Here is a 17,655-nt window from a genome sequence, read left to right on the forward strand (position 1 = left end):
TTTTTGCATTTGTATCTCTAGCATAATGCCTGGTATAGAGTAAGTGCTTCATAAATGATTATTGATTAATTGATACACCACCACAAGTTACACAAGTAATAATCTAACCTCTGCCAGAAGATCGGAGGCCATGAGATGACTGTTTACAATCCTGGATCAATTAGATTATAAACTCCTTGAGGGCAGGGATTATTTTTTTGTCTCCCTGGTTCTTAGCACAGTGTACCTGGCACAATACACTGTTTATTTATTGATTCATAAATTAGCTGGTCTTTTAGAGTTTCCGCCCCTACTAGGCACTGAGGAAAATTTACTCTCCTCTTGTGACCCTACAGAGCTTATTATAACTGTAGAAAGTCCCTGTCCCCTCCAAAGGTCACCAGATTTCCCCTCAGAGGAGCTGGCTCCATTGTTCAGAGGACCTTCGGCAACTTCTCTTCCTCTTCTCCTTCTTCCTATGCCCCTTCCCTCTCGCCTCCCTCCCTGCCAAACCTGACTAAGACAAACAGCAGCTTAGCACAAAAAAGAAATCAATCCTCTCACTTGGACTCCCCTCAGCAAGGTTGCCATCCAGGCACAATAAGTGGAACTGGGTTGGGGATGAACAAGGGCCAACAGCAGTAGCAAGGGTGGTAGCAAAAAATGAAGATTGGGCATACCCAACTTCAGTTGGCCAGGCCAACGTGGATTGGCGGTGCAGGACTGAGGGGGGCCTGATGGAAGCAAGAAAGCAAGGGAATTCTGGTCCCATTGTGCATATTTGTCCAAACCAATGTTCTTCCGTCCAAAGTAGTCACCTAGGAAGTTTGGTACTTATTCTGGAGATGCTACCTGTCCTCAGAACATTTTGCAACTAATGCCACTTTGGGAGCTGCATAAGAGTTCACACTCTCGTATCATCACACTTGATCCTCATAATAACTCTGTCAGGTGGGGGCTATTGTTAGCCCCATTTTACAGAGGAGGAAACTGAGGCTCAGGGAGATTAAAGTGATTTGCTGGGTCACAAAGACAGCAAGAGTCTAGGGCAGGATTTAAATCTAGCCCAAGTCCTGAATTCTAACAGTTTCCCAAAGCTGCCTTTTGAGAAAAGTCATATAGCTATAGAATTTGAGCTGGAAAGGGGGTCTCAGAACTTGAGGCCAATCACAGGATACCACCTAGTCCAATCCTCTCATTTTTTTCAATGAGGAAACTAAGTTCCAGGAAAATTAAGAGGCCTGCTCAAGGTCATATTGGTTGTAAGCCATAGAGGTGGAATTTAAAGTCAGGTCCTTTGAATCTCGAGTCCCATTCTGCCTCCTTAAATGCATCGTCCGACTTTAGAATCACATCTCATCTCTGACCAAAAATTGTAGTCATGACCCAGTTTAATCATCCACCTGATTTATCAGACTGGGATCCAAGGGGAGGTTGGTAAGACAGACAAGTCAGCAAGACGCCCAATCCATTCCCAAATTACATGAGAAACTTGGCACTTTCCAGACTAAGAGCAGACAGGGTTAGTGGCATACACCACAGAATTTAGAACAGAAAAGTCCCTCAGGGATCTAGTCCAACCTCCTTAAGTCACTGAAGTGGAAACTGAGGCCCAGTCACAAAAAGTAACTCACTCAGTTATGTCACCCACCCAGTCAGCCCGAAGGACTAGAACGGCACCTAAAACATTCATTTGGTTTTAGGTGGAACTACCAAGATGGACGAGACAAACCCTAAAACAAGCCCATGGTCTTTCCTCTTTCCTGTTTCCATGCTGTCCCAGAGTTCTTCCCACTAATCTGGTTCAAGCAGAAGCATGGCTATGTACAGGACTAAGCCCAGCCAGCTCAGGTTTAAATGACCTCAAAAGCCCCCTCTAGCTCTAACAGTCTGACTGATTCCAAGTCTCTCCTATTATGTGACTCCTGCCAATCCTCATGGGGATACATCACATCTCCAACACTCCTGGTGCCTATCAATCACTTTCTCTCTCTGGCTCCCTCTACCCTATCCCTGAGACACTGCTTCCAGGCTGAATTCAAAGAACCAATTGTCCCTATTCCCAGGTCCTTTCCCCCAGCAAACATTTCCTACAATAAAATCTGAGGCCTTCCAGCCAATTATCTTTAGTTTCCCCAAGGTTAGAGACTGTCTTATTTTGATTTTTATACCCTGATTAACCCCATCCAGCAAAGTGCCTGGCTTTTAGCAGGTGCTTAATATATAAATGGGCAACCAAGTAGTGTAGACTCATCTTCCTGAGTTCAAATCTGGCCTTAGATACTTACTAGCTGTGTTACCCTGGGCAAGCCACTTAATCCCTGTTTGCCTCAGTTTCCTTATCTGTAAAATGAACTGGAGAAGGAAATGGCAAACTACTCTAGTATCTTTGCCAATAAAACCCCAAATGGAATCACAAAGGGTCAACTAAACGACAAATAAATGAATGTCTGTGATAATTGAATAGAATTGAATCAAACACTATAGTTACCAAGGATCCTGGGAAGGAACTACCTTGACCAAGGGAAAGTGAAGTAAGGGTTGCCCAGTGTTAAATGCCCTAAGTTAGAAATTGGCAGACCTAATTTTCAGTCCCAGATCAATTACCATTTAATTGTATGGCACTGAGCAAGTTAAGTAGCACATGGGATGAAACAATGATCTTAGAATCATAAAGACCTGAGTTAAAATCCTGTCTCAGATATTTACTAGTTATACGACCCTGAATAAGTCATTTAACTTCTCTCAGCCTCAGTTTCCTCACTTGTAAAATGCAGGAGTTGAACTTGGTGGCCTCTGGGGTCCCTTACAATTATAAATCTATGAGGCAATAATTCTTTACCACCTCCCTTTCTGGTCTTCTCTCTCCTCATCTGTGAAATGAGTGGGTTGGGCTGGATCATCTCTGAAGTCCTTTCCAGCTCTAATATTCTTATGCAGACAGAATGGTGCAGACAGGAGAAAAACCCAGACACAATTAGTAAGCCTTATTGGACTTCCCAGCCTGTGTGGCCACAGTAGGCCAGGCTCCTCGGCCACCAGCATCTGGGAGGAGAGCCGCTGTCAGGGAGCTGGTGGCAGCAATAACCACATTGTTGATGGTAATAAAACTATTAGAAGTAATCACTGTGTGCCAGCTTCCAGGCCTGTGGTTTCAACCCCATTGCTCCTCTCATTTGGGAGCCAAAGTACAGCCACAGCCACTGCTGAGCCCCAGGGCAGTGGGGAAGAGCAGTCTGAGCTCTAGACTTAGAAGGACAGGGTGGGAGTCTGCAGTTCCTGGGGATGACCAAAGAATTTTTCTAAAGCCACATGAGACAAATAGGACAGATCAGTTGAGTGTGGGCCTTGGAAGGCACAAATATATAGAAAATCAAGAAGAACACAGACGCAAAGGAACATAGATTTAGTGTCAAAGAAACCTCAAGGACTATTTAAGTACAACCAACTCATTTTACACATGAGAAAACTGAGTCCCAGTAAGGTGACTTGCCCAAGGTCACAGAGAAGCATTCTACCCCAGGTCCTCTGATACCTGATCTCACCCTCTATTGCATATCTATCAATTGCTCAAAAAAACATTTATGATACAACTTCTTTGTACCTGGCTCTATGCTAGTCTGGAGAGCTACAAAAACACAAAAACCTCATCTTTGGTTTCAAGATGTTTACTCTCTATCAGGTGAAAGGACACGTATATGTATGTCTATACAAAATAAATACAGAATTACAAGATAATTGGATAATTCAGGTGGGAAAGGTGTGGCTGCCAGGATCCAGTCTAATCTTCTTTTACATTTAAGGTTTAAGTGACTTTACTCAAGGTCACAATAGAGTCTAGACTAGAAAAGCCAGGTCTCCTAATTCCCCTTAGGCAGCAAACTGGTACAGAAGACAGAGGACTGGGCCTAGAGTAATGAAGACTGGAGGGCAAAATGGCCTCAGATACTTACTAGCTGTGTGGCCCTAAGCAAGTCACTTAACCTCTGTCTGCCCAAGTTTCCTGAACTGTAAAATGGGGATAGTAATAGCATTTACCTTCCAAGACTGTTGTGAGGATTAAATTCAATGGCACATAGTAGGCATTTAATCCTTCCTTGCTCCTTTTTTTCTTTTTCCTTCCTTCCCTTCCTTCCTCCCTCCCTCCCACTCTATTCAATGCTTTTCTACTACGCTGGGCTGCCTCTTGAAGGTGCTAAAGTGGTCCAGGGCAGAACACCTTTTTCTCTGACCTCTCTCCATTCAGTTCCAAAGTTCCGTAATGGATTCAGGAGTCATAGTCCATTCAGCTTGAGTTTGAATCCTGACTTTGGCACTAACTACCTACAAGACAAGTCATTTAAACCCTTGATGACTGAGCTTCTTTTACTGTAAAATGGGAGAGTGGGAATAGGTGTACTCAGTGACCTCTACGGTCTCTTCCTCCTTTAGATCTATAAGCCTATGGAACCAAAATCCATTTCTTTGAAAAAGAAAAAAAACAAACAGAAGCCCAGTGCATACATGGGATTGTCTCAGGTGTATCTGAAATGTTGGGGGTACAGTAGGGAGTAGAGAGATAAGATAGACTTGGGCCAGAAGATGATCTCTGATTGTGGTACCAAAGGACATGAGACAAAAAGGTATGTCTTCCCACCCACCCCCTCAGATGTTAATGACAGAATGATAGGGATTTCCCACAATCACCCGTTTCCTTTAATGATTCATAATGACTTAGTCAATAACTTCTGAAGCTTTACTATGCCTGCCAGAAGTAGTATTTTTTGGGGGTTCAAATTTATCCTCTTCTCATCTGGGGCCATCCCAAGAGTGGTGGAGAGCCTGGGGCTGATCACAGGATGCCATCTGTCTTTTCCTTCCCTCCCCCACTAACATTTTGTCTCTGGGTGAAACCAGGATGCTACTCAACATCAAGGGCATCCTTCAAGGGGAAAAGAGATTACTAAAGGGCAAACTGCAGCCTAGCGGGTGGTAGGGGGTGGTGGGTGGTAGAACCAGAGGAGTGGGTGTTGTTGCCAGGCAGCCAGCCCCAATGACAGGGCTGATTGTGTGGGGAGGTCTTTTTTAGCAGCCACCTTCTCCTTCCCAACCGCTGCCTCTCTGAGTCACTGGTCCACCCCCCATCCCATCCTACTCCAACAGCAGCAACAACAGCTCTGAGCCTTTCACAAAAGTTGGTTGTGGCAATTGTCCTGATTTACCTTAACATTTCAGAACTCAGTCTAAGTTTGTTCTAACAATACCACTCAGCATGCTATAGCCTTCTGTTCTACCACCAATCTCGTGGGGATGGCAGAATAGTGAAGCAGAAGAACCTCTGGATTTGAAACAAATGGACATAGATTCAAATCCTGCCTGAGCCACTCATTATCTGCATCACCTTTGTCAAGTCATTTCACTATTGTAGGCCTCAGTTTCCTCAACTGTAAAATGGAAATCCAAGGGTAGTTATAAGGCTCAAATGAGTTAATGGACATATAAAGTGCTTCGCAACTCCTGAAGTATGATAGATACATCAGCTGTTATTATGATTCCTTCAACTATGGCACTGATATGTGTACCTCATACAACCAGGTGAGAGCAATTTGATTCTCATCCATACAGTAGGAAGGCAGGCAAAATGTTTTCTGTTTTGTCGCCAGTGGCCTTCCCACTTGTTGGTCTTTCTGGCTAAACCTGAACATTGGGCTGATGTCTCCAGAGAGCTGTCTGCTACTACTGCTCAGTCCCATTTTAGAGTCAGAACTGACAGTTCAGAGCCACCGTTCTCTAAAGCACAATTGTGATGATCTCCCCCCTTTCCCCCCCACCACATTCCTTCCATTGAACAGTCTCCCACCCTTTCATTCACAGCCTCATGAGGCTTTCCTGAAGTTTATACCTTTCAGCTACTCATTTTATTACTTGGAAGAATTCAGTGACGATAATAATAGCTAACATTTCTATTGCACTTTAAGGTTTGCAATATTCTTTACTGAGATTATCTCATCTGCAAGTACAGAGCTGCCACCGTGTACTCTCTGGAGGGCCCCACTGTTCGTCTCATCTTCTCTGACCTGAGGAGTGACCATTTCTCTTTAGCCAACTTTTTTTGGATTTTCCCTCTCCATGACCAAACAGTGCTCCCTGTTCTTTCCCTCCCCCATCTCTAGAATGGAACCTTGTCAAAGGCTTTCAAAGACCTAAATTGACTCATCTTTCTCCACATGTTGATTTTTATTTCTTTAGAAAATTCTAGCAAATTAATCAGGAGTGATTTTTTCCTGAAGCAGCCTTTCCTCAGTAGGTTGAATTGTATAAATATTCAGTGACCTTACCCTTTACTATAGATTTCATCAGCTTGCCTGGCAAGAAAGGAAGTCTCAACGGTCTGTCTTTAACTCCCGGGATCCTCTCTGGATATAAAACCCTTGTTAAGAGCAGGGGTGGGTGGGGAGGGGGGGGGGGGGCTCATACCGGTTATCTACCAGTTCTCCAATATTACAAGCTGTGACTGTTTATAAGGACAAGTTACATGCATTTGCCATACCTTCTAGAATTCCACCTTTGATCTTTCCAAGTCAGATGCTCCAGTGATTCACACCACACCTGGTTTGTTGATTAGGTTTAAATTGTCTCATACATTTGTCATAGCTTGATTCAGCACCCCCAACCTGTCTACTTCAAAGGTCATTATAGGAGTGGGAAGGAATTTCACTAAAGAGGTAAAAAATTCATTCAGTTTCTCTGCCAGTTCCTTTTTCTTCATGAGCACATCTTTTGAACCACGTTCATCAAAGCAGTCCCACTCAACATTGCAAGCTAGTTGTCTGCTAACCACTGCCATGTGGCAGGGAGCACAGATTCAGATGGAGGCTGGATCATGCTCCAAATGGCCTGGAAGACTGGGAGCCGAGAATCTACTGCCCTTCTTGAGAAAATTCACCTTTTTGTAAAGTCCCCAAAGGAGAAGTCCTGGGCTCAGTGTTAGAACCATCAGTATGGGAAGTGGCAGGCTAGTATAGTATAGGATTAACATTAGAAAGAAAGGTGGGGTGAAGTCTGATGTAAAAGCAAAAAGAAAGGAATTAGTTTAATGATATATACTTAGAGAAAGGAAGCTATGTAGTAACTGGCTATGTATAAATAAACAAGGCCAAAAAAGATCCAGGAGTCAGAGTGGACCACAGGTGAATTATGAATAAGAAATTCAAATTATTATTGTTGTTGTTATTTTAGCCTAAAGCCACAGCACATAGATAAGAGTATAATATTGTATTTGCACTCTTTCAGTCTCAGAAAATGCTAACAATATGAAATCCAAGCTAAAGAAAAGAAGGGACCTCCTGTCTTTACCTCTTTCTGTCTTGGAACACATAGATTTTTTTCTGCCTATGGGCAGCTAGGTGGCACAGTGGATAGAATGCCAGTCCTGGAGTCAGGAAGACTTATCATCTTCCTGAGTTCAAATCTGGCCTCAGACATTTACTAGCTGTGTGCCCTTGAGCAAGTACTTGGCCCTTTTTACCTTAGTTTCTTTATCTGTAAAATGAGAAATGACAAACTACTCTAGGATCTTTGCCAAGAAAACCCCAAATAGGGTTACGGAGAGTCAGACGTGACTGAGAATGACTGAACAACAACTGAGTGAATTGCACACAAGCCCTTCTTCTCCAACTCTCTAAACACTCTCCAGGAAGTTAGGGCATGAGATAGCCTGAAAGCAGCTGAGTGCTTGGACTCACCACACAGATCATGTCCCCTTTCTGAGTTTAGCATCCAGCTTCCACCAAAGCATCAGTGCCTAGGAGCATGGTTGAAAGAATATTCTTGCCTACCTAAAGCAGAAAAGTTGCATCACTTATAGGAGAAACACAAGCTAATCCTTGCCTGTTTTATCCACCTTAGTACTGGTCAGTCCTTTTCTAGAAGGTTGTATCCATAGCTGGGAGGTGGTTCATAGAAGCACAAAGATAATTAAATGGTTGGAATACATGAATTATGAAAAGACTTAAAGAAGTCAAGATCCCAGACTTCACAAGCTCAAAGTCTTTCCTCCAAGTTCAGGAGTGGTCTAGCAAATTGCCCAGTGAGGAATGTGGGTCGGCTCCCTGCTCACAAAGCTTAACCTTACACTAGCTTTGCTGCCAAAGGAGGGAGTGATGGGGGGAGGGCAAGTGCCATTATTAAAAAATTACATTTATATAGTGCCTTAGGGTTACAATGCACTGATCCGGGTAACAACCTTGTAATATAGGAACATGAGGAAACTGAATCTCAGAGAGGTTATATCACCCTCCCAAGGTCACAAAGCAAATTAGTGGAAAAACTAGGTCTTCTGAGTCCAGTCATGTGCCCTTGCCATTTGACTCCCACTGCAGCCCTGTGAAAGAATTACTACTGGGACAAGCTGTCTAGCTTGGTACCTTCATAGGAGTCGCACTACTTCCCAACACAGTTCAGCACAGAGCCATCTTGCACATATTGCTGCTGCTGTGTGCATGCATGCATGCGTGTGTGTGCATGCATGTGTGTGTGTGTACGTGTGTGTGTATGTGTCAGATGGAAGCAATTCTTCCCCCATTCCATAGTCTTCCACTAACCATAACAAGGGGACTCTGCAGGGCTGCTTCCCAACAGCATGAAAACTATCTGGGCTCTGTCTCCTCTGAAGACTGAACACAAGGAAAATGATGAACAGCATGAGGGACTCAAGCTAATGCTAAGGGAAACCTGCTGACATTAAGAACTGTCAAACCAGAATGGGTTGTGTAGTCTCCCATACCTGAGGGTCTCGGATTGGATGGCAAGACACATAAGCAAAACCAGGAGAACAATTTCCATGATGAATACATCAATGTAGAGAAAAACAAGACTGAACAACTCCAAAATTCCAGTCAGTTCCATGACCGATCATGACTTCAGAGAAGTGACAGCAGAGGGGCTGGTGAGCTATAGGTGTGGAATGACATACACACACACACGTAGGTATGTATATATGTATGTACGTATGTATACATGTGTGCATATGTGTATATATATATATATCTCCAGTTAGATAGATGGATAGGCAGAGATAGATATTGATACACACACATATTTTCAGATATGGCTAATGTGCTCATCTCTTCTCCTTAGCTGAACTCGACTGTTTCTAAGGGAGGGCTCTATGGGGATAGGATGGGAAGGGAGCCATTGAGAAATGAAGATTAATTTTTAAAGACTATCAATAACACACTTAATGAGAAAAAAAGGATGAATATTTATTTTCATCTGTCCCAGATCATGGCACTCTGGCTAAAGGACAGATTAAAAGACTTCTCCAAGTAACTGCTCCAAGTGCGTTCTTGCACTCTGATTCTATACACAGATACTCCCATACTGGGTAAATCTATGCACTAGACATATCCATGTGTATATAACCATGTATACAGTATACACTGACACATCTGTCCTCGAAGGCAAATGCTTCACATTTAAAAATACCCAATCCAGCTCACATGGACACAGTGTCCTGATAAATACATATTCACTAAAGTCTATATGTAGACATACACAAAAATCTAGAGAGGCAGCAAAGTCAGAAGTCCTGTTCAAATCCTGTCTCTGACCCTGGGCAATTCACTGGCTCAAGCAACTCTCAAAATCTAGAAGTTACAGATGAATTGACATGTTTCCATGCTGGAAGTTCCCTGTGCCAACAAAATGGTAGATCTGATCCAAATATATGTATATATGGGAGACAGAAAGAGACGGGAAGGGAGAGAAAAAGAGGGATTAAAAAAAGAAAAAGGGGAGAAAGAGACAGAGAAATAGAGATACAGATAGAGATACACAGCGACAGAGAGACAGAGACAGAATTATGAGAGACTATGAATATTTTGGCCCAGACCTGCGATTGCACTAGTAAAGGGAATTCCCAGATAAGTAACTCCTATTAATGCATATTAGCGCTTCCTCTGCAATTTATAGTCTCAAGAGTTGAGAGGGAATGTTGAGAAGTTATGCCCAGGATCACACAGTCATATATCAGAAGCAGGACTAGAATCCAGGCCTTTCTGACTCTGAGGCTGGCTCTCTCTCAGGGAGACCCATATTTATATACAACAACAGAGACCTATATATGCAAGGCCCATCAGTGTCAGCAGAGGAGTAACGGGAAAAGTCCTGGACTTGTAGTTGCTAATGTTTTCTCCTTATCCTCCCCTCCTCTACCAAAATTACTTTGCACTTCTCTCTGTGTTTTGTACACACTAATCAAAGTACATAATGTTTCCTTCACTGAATGTAAGTGATTTGAAGATACTACTATTAATTTCTACGTCGATATCCCTGGTGCCTAACACAATGCCTAGCACGTGGTAGATGCTTAGTAAATGTTTATCACATTGAATAAAAAACTGACTATCCCAGCTCTGTCCTTTTCTCGGATTTAAGAAAGTCCCCACCAGCTCTGACATCCTGAAATCTACATTTAATCTACATCTACATTCTATAATCTATCATTTAATTTCTCTGACTCTCAGTTTATTCCCCTGTAAAGAGAGGCTAACATACCTCTTACCTGCATGTGCCTGAGGCCAAGTATGGGAAAGAACATCGTAACCATAAAGCAGCATTTAAGCATAAAGTACTCTCATGATTCCCAAGCACACACAGGGGAGCTGTTAGATGGGACCTTCTCTCTAGTACCCCTTGGGTAGACATAAGGAGTTGAGGCTGAAACTGTCCCCTCCAGGTTGCACGAAAGGAAGAGGAATTTGGAGTCTTTATTTCACTATTAGGATTCCACATGGACACACCAAAGCATATATGTACACTCACACACCCAGCCTTCCATGAAGGCCACAGGAGTTCCTGACCCGCTTTCCCTATCTGCCCACATCTCAAATGTAAACAACTCATGGGGTCCCCCAGATAAAATTTAATCCAGCTCTTCTCATTGCCAGAGGAATAATTTGAAGACCTCTCTGTGTGATAACAAACACACCCAGTCATTACAGGGGCAAGTGGAAGAGTGGGGAGGGAGGACGGGGTAGGAGGGATAAGGGGAGCTCCTCTCTTGATCTCGCCCTTCCACCTTCTTTCAGCTGCCCCCCTCCCCAACCAGATAAGGGTCGCTCCATGCCAGGAATGCAGAAAGCTGGCTGCCCTTGGAAGCCGCCTCCTGCTGCGTCAGCAGGAAGGGCCTGTGTGGGAAGGGATCTTTGAGAGCAGGTCAAGTCAGTTCCTCATTTGACCCAAGGCCCAGCAGAAAGCTGCAAACCCAAGTAGAAAGTTGGGGCCTGTTTTAGTGGACTTTAGGAACCCTGACCTCCCCTCCTCCTTCCCTTTATCCACCTGGCTAGTGGGATCGAAGGCCCCACAGAACGGCTAACGTGTTCTCTTGTTCACAGAACAAACTCCAGAGCTCTTATGTTCTAATGACTCCAAAGCCAGCTCCAAGTGTAAGGTGAAGCAGAGGGTGGCACTTTGCTATTTCTACCATCCACATCTATCTGGATCAGAAATGAGCCCAGGAGGAGACTGACTAGTCAAGGAAGTCCATGTTTTCTATGTGCCTTAAACAGAAAAAATGTAGCTACATGCTAGGCCTGGCTAAGTCTCCAAGCCTCAGGAACCAGGGTCTGCCAGCCAGGAAGAGGTAGCCATCTTTCCAGTGTAGGAAAATCGGAGGGGACACAGCACCAAGAGGAGAAAATTAATCCCAGGCTAAGCTCAAACACTACCATATACTGTCTTAGGAATGGGACAATCCACTGACTTCTCTCTGGGCAATGAGTCCCAAGGCTCACTGGATTTTGTGATGAACACACACACACACACACACACACACACACACACACACACACTGAACTGCATAAGGATACACAGAATCACCAAATATAGTTGGAAGGGACCTTACAGTCTGTCTTGTTTACGCCATACCTGAACGAGAACTCAGCCTTTGCCCGAACACCTTCAAGGAAGGCCAGTGCACCCCTTCCTCAAGGCAGCCCACTTCACTGCTGTATGGCTCTAATTATTAGGAAGTTTAACCTAAATTTGCCTCTTTAGAACTTCTACCCTTCATTCCTGGTTTTGTTCCTGAGGCTGAGTTCAATCCCTCTTCCACACCACAGCCCAGCAAATACTTGAAGACAGCTGCTGTCTCTCTTAAATTGTGCACAATCTGTGCGAGGACTTAGAGATGGCCACATTTTTACAGTGACTATGCACTTAAGGTACGACACACTGATCTACTTGGTATGGGGCAACCATAGCATGTGTTTTCCCCTACCTGGAATTCCTTTCCCACCATCATTCTGCTTACTGAAATCCTTAGAGGCAATGTGACGTAAAGAAAAGACCTTAGGATCTGAAGCTAGAAGTCCCAGTTTGGAATCTTGCCACAGACATTAGCCATCTCAGCAAGTCACTTAACCTCTGAAGAGTCTCAGTTTCCCAATCTGTAAAATGAGGATAAACCACCTGTACAACCTATCCCCACAGAGTTGGAAACTTTCTTTTGCAAACCTTAGAGCATTACAGGAAAGGCAACAATTTTTAACATGACCCAACTTTCATGGCTCAGCTCAAATCCCACATCCCAGATCCCTTTGCCGAAAATATTCTCTCTCTCCTTCGACATTACGGACAACACCTACCTAGACCACTCATCTGGCACACATCACCTGTTGTCTGGTATAACAGCCTGCATATGTTGTCCTCCTAATGAGCCACAAGCTCCAGGGTGGGAGGGATTCTGCCTACCTCTTTTTGTATTCTCCACAGCGCTTTACAGCAAAATAGATGCTCAAGAAATAATACAAATTATTGTAACCAATAATAATGACAACTCATACAGAGATTTAAGGGTAACAAAGCATCTCCCTCCCAACAGCTCTGAGGGAGATAATACAAGTGTTGTTAGCCCCCTTTTACAGATGTGGAAACCAAGCCTTAGAAAGATCAAATGACTTGCCCACAGTCACATAGCTAAGAAGTGCCAAAGCCAGGGTTTATAGAAAAATGACACTGATGGAAAGATTCAGCTTTTCCAAGTCACTGCAGCATCACTGGGGCTGGAATTTCTGGATTCCTTAAGTTGACATGGTCATGGGAGACCACAGAGCTGTGGAAGAGCCAAGGTAATAGATAAACAGAATCTGTCAGTCATGCAGGATCCTAATGAAAACCCATTAAATAATAACCATGTTGACACAATGTTTTCACTTCTTCCTTATAACAACCTTTAGAGATTGGTTCATCAGAGATCATTGAATTATACAGGACTAAATATCCTCTGAGGTCCTTTCCTCTTCTGAAATCTATGGTCCCCATTTTATAGATGGAGAAACCAAGCCCCAAAGATGTTTAATGGTTTACTCAGTGACCCATAGCTTAGTGACAGGGCCAGTATTAGATCCCATGTCATTTCACTCCCAGTTCTGAGCCCTTTCTTTGCAAGCCAGCTTAGATAAAAGGCAACACAATGTGGTGGAAAGTCACCTTCACTGAAAAGTCAAGGGCTCTGGGTTCAAGCCCAGATTCTCCAACTAATTTGCTTTGTGTTCTTGAATGAGAGATTTCACCTCTCTGGGAACTGTTTCCTCAACTGTAAAATATGATGATATCAGAGTCCTTCTAACATTCCCTGGTACAGCACATACATTCCTCAGAGCCAATCATATTTAAAGATACAAAGATACAGAAATACCGGAATCATAGATATCCATGTGTTGACACACACAAATAGGGAAAGGTATTGGAATATAATATGTAAAAACCAACTTTCACATGCAGAGAGAGATACTAAATGTGTATACAAACAGAAGTATGCAGAACCAGATTTTAGAGGCAGTTGGGGTACTTCTTAGAAGTTCACTTCCAAGGACACCTCACATAGTCTCCTGCACAAAAAACCAGTGCCTGCTATTCCAACATTAGGAATTAGAATCTTCAAGCTGGGAAGGACTTATAAGACACCTTATCCCATCTCCTATTCAAGGCAGGAAGCATTCCTGCTGAGTGACTATTCTGCCTCTACCTCAAGGGTAGAGGGTAACTTTCTCATTAAGCAACCTATTCCATTTTTGAGTAGAGATTTTACTCTCTGGGTCAAGAAGATCCTCTAGATGACCCTGAAAGGGCTAACAACTTAAGCTTTCCCTAAGTAACACCTGTTACACTGGTTGACAGATAACTAAAGAAAAGGCCTTATAGAAATAGGGGGAAAGAGAGACTGAGAGTGAGAGTGGTTTGAGGGTATGGGTCAGAGCCCAAATGGGGAGGGAGATGCCCTTAAAGGGAAAATGCGGGGGGGGGGCAAACCTGGCCTCTGGACCATATGCATACATGCATGTCCACAAGCATATGCTTTTTTTTTTTTTTTACTAAGTTTCCCTAAAGCAGCCTTATTAGATTATTGGTGGAGCCCAAAAGCAGAGCTAAGGTAAAGGGGGGAAGATCCCATGTGCTTCCTTAGTTGATGCAGGATGACCACCATTTAATATTTCTTCTAGATCACCTAACCCCAAGAATGAGACATAGGGGTAGAATGACTAAGAGAGCTCCTTTGAGACGATGATAGGGAAGCACCCTGATGAACTCCCAAAGAGAAGACAGCCATCTAGTCCCAACTGGGACTCCTCTGGTCCCTCAGGTATGGTGCAGCTGCACTGCTGACAAAATCTATACTAGCTCCATGCTTGTCCAAAATCATCAAGCTCAGATGAGCCAGAGGTACAGTGAATACAAGTGATTGGCCAATGGTGGAGGAGCAAGCTCAGGGTCTCCCCTGTACCCTGAGGCATAAGGCAGGGATGCTTCCCCATAAGACACTGATCCCAGCCCTTTGACCCAGAGCAGGATGAGTTAGGCAACAGAGCATGAGGCATTAATCTCCCTTGACCCATCTTTATTTTGGGGGTTGATGTCTCCTTGGCCATAATTTTGTTGAGTTCATTCCCACCTCTGCTGGATCTTCCACTAGAGTATGCCCAGTTGAAAGTAGAAGAGTATCTTGGGCTAAGGTGTTGATTGCCATTCTATATGATATGCTTAAGGAGATCAGGGGGAGGGGACTTAAGTTACTGGGGCATCGACTCTCACCTGTATCCATGAGTCCATCAACTGAGGAGAAGTGATTTAAAGAGGAGGGGAAAAGTAAAGGAAAAAAGAAAAGGGAAGATAGGTAGTAGAAAGGGGGGAAATAGCAGAAGAGAAGGAAAGAAGGTGGGCCTAATAGATGGGAGAAAGGAAAAGAGAGGTGGGTCTTGGAAGCTGGGACCATGGCCCAGAAGAAAGCAGTTTCCCAGCCACAGTACCACAGGCAGAGTAAAGCTCGGAGTTAGGGACTGGGGGAATGGGCAGAAGGAGGGGTAAAGCTTTGGGATTGTGCCAGCTCAGCCCCCGCCTCGGGATTGGGGGAGGGGGTACTTGAGAGGTGCGTAGAAGGGATGGGGAATGAGCAACAGAACTAGGAATTGGTGAGAGATTCCTTCTGGGCTTGGGCCCAGTCTGCTTTCCCTGGGAGGGGGCGAGAGACCAGGGGCTCTGGGGCAGAGGGGCCCAAAAGCCTCTCCCCCCCTGCGCAAGGCCTCGTCCTTCACTGTGCAGATGCGAAGCGTTCAAGGACACGTCTGCACCAGCTCCAGCGTGTGTGTCTGTGTGTCTGTGTGTCTGTGTGTGTGTGTGTGTGTGTGTGTGTGTGTGTGTGTGTGTGTGTGTGTGTGTGTTGTTTGGGGATTGGGGGGTGGAGGCGGAGGCTGCTGCAGGGGAAGCGGGGGCGGGGGAGAGACCCCCGGGAGAGGCCCAGCAGCTCCCACTTCACGGCCCCCAAACACCCGGCAGGGCCCCGTTTCCCCTCCCCCGCCACCCCCGCATTTTCCTGCTTCCCCATCCCCCAGCCTCTCCGATAGACCTGAGCTCATGGGGGGAATCCTCATCCGCCTCCCCCGTCCTGTCCCCCCCACCCGCTACACTGCGGCGCCGCACTGAGCTCCCGAGGCCGGGAGGGGGTGGGGAAAGCTGGGCCTGGGGCAGGACTCTCGACAACCCCAGTGCAGCTCCAAACGCCCCTCGAACCAGAGATGGGGGTTCCGTGTTGGGGAGGGGGTTACAACTAAAGTCGAGTGAGGGTGGGGAGAGAGAGATCACCCCCACCCCCCGCCCAATCTCCGCCTCTTTCCAAATCCCGGCTCCTACCCCGCACCCTGAGCCACAGGTGGCCAAGGGGGGGAGGCAAGGGCCAAAGCGAACTCAGCCCCTTCCTCAGTGCCCCCTCCCAGCTCCCGCGACCAATAGATACCCCCTCCCCGAGAGATTTCCTCCTCCGCCTCTTTCCTCCAGCCACCCCACCCCTGGGAGGCCCTACAGGGTCCCCCGCCCCCGCAGGGGGGCCGAGGGCCTGGAGGGGGCCGGGCCGGGCCAGCCAGGGAGGGGAGGAGGGAAGGGGGGGCGAAGGGTCGTGCCAGGCTGCCATTTTCTGCCGCGGCTACCGCTGCTCTGCCCTCAGTCCCCAGTTCTTTACCCCCTTCTCGTTCTCCCGCAGGACAGAGGGGCGGATTATCTGGGGAATCGGGATCCCAGCTCTCCCAATTCGCCAGCCCCTGGGTTCTCAGCCCGTCATCCGAGGGGTGGGAGGGTGGGGGGCGCAAGACGAATTCGTAAGCAGCCAGAGTCAGGATGGGGGCGGGCGGGGGGGGTGTGGAGGAGCGGGTTGTGGGTGCTCCCTCCCCGTCTATGACAGAGACGGGAGTCCCGAGGGGGCCAGATCGGCCCAGAGGACTGGGGCCAAGTCGTCCCTGTCTCCCCCCAGCCCCAGCCCCGGCAGGAGAGAGGAGGGAAGGGATGGAGGAGCGGCCCCCCGCGGGCATTGTATGGACTTGAACTTGAGACTGGAACTGGGGGAAGGGGAGGAGGGAAGAGGGAAGGAGGAGGGAGCAGGGAGGGCGGGGGGGGGGAACTGGTGGTGGAGGGAGAGTCTCTGGGAGCTGGGGGTGGGAGCGGGGGACGGGAGGGGGCGCTTTCCGGATCCCAGAGGGAAATAAACATACCCACAAATAAGACGTGCAAAACCTTCCCAACCCCCCACTCTCTCCCCAGTCGCATCTACCCACCCAATGTCCAGTGCCCTCACCCTGTGGCCCCGGGCTCCCAGCTCCGAGTTGGAGGGGGTCGGGGGAAGGGAGAGGAAGGGAGCCGGGGAGGGAGGGCAGTTGCGGGTGTTCACTACCCAGGCACTGCCAGCCGCGGGGGCCGCCCTCCCCACCCCACCCCCCCACTCCGCCCTGAGCGGCGCTAATTACCGTGTGGCCGGTCCGGCCCGGCCCTGCTCCGTCCCTCCGTCCTGCCCTGTTCTGTCCTGTCCTCTTCTCTCCTCCTCCTCCTCCGCCTCCTCCTCCTCCGCCGCCGCCGCCTCCTGTGCTCCCTCCCTCCCTCCGCTCGCTCTGTCGCGCTCCCTCTCTCCGCCTCCTCCGCTGTCTCCCCTCCCTCCCCCTTCTCTCTCCGCCTTCCTCCTTCCCTCCTTCCCGGCCTGGCCGAGGCCTCCCGCAGCCCCGCCGCTCCGCCCGCCGCTTCCCCTCCTTGCGGCGGCTCTGGCTTCGGCTCCGGCGCTGCGGAGCCCGGCCTGGGGAGGGAGCAGAAACTGGGGTGGTTGGGGAGGTGAGAGAGTGGGGAGCCGGGAGCCGGAGCCCGCGTGGGTCCTAGCGCCCC

At 47.0% G+C, this 17,655-nt stretch overlaps 1 protein-coding gene across 6 annotated transcripts in view; it reads right to left on the minus strand.

Annotated features, from left to right (window-relative positions):
- Positions 1-17,374, minus strand: part of DNMT3A (DNA methyltransferase 3 alpha) — a 182,075-nt gene extending 164,701 nt beyond the window's left edge. For 5 of the 6 annotated variants that reach the window (XM_072633886.1, XM_072633887.1, XM_072633889.1 and 2 more), the window contains exon 1: positions 17,250-17,372. The gene's annotated coding sequence lies outside the window, so the exon portion shown is untranslated. Of the gene's footprint in view, positions 1-17,249 lie in introns of all 6 variants that reach the window. The other variant, XM_072633888.1, reaches the window with a different exon arrangement.
- Positions 17,375-17,655: the final 281 nt, after the last annotated feature.

This window comes from Notamacropus eugenii, chromosome 1 (genome assembly GCF_028372415.1).
Source record: "Notamacropus eugenii isolate mMacEug1 chromosome 1, mMacEug1.pri_v2, whole genome shotgun sequence".
Classification (NCBI taxonomy): domain Eukaryota; kingdom Metazoa; phylum Chordata; class Mammalia; order Diprotodontia; family Macropodidae; genus Notamacropus; species Notamacropus eugenii.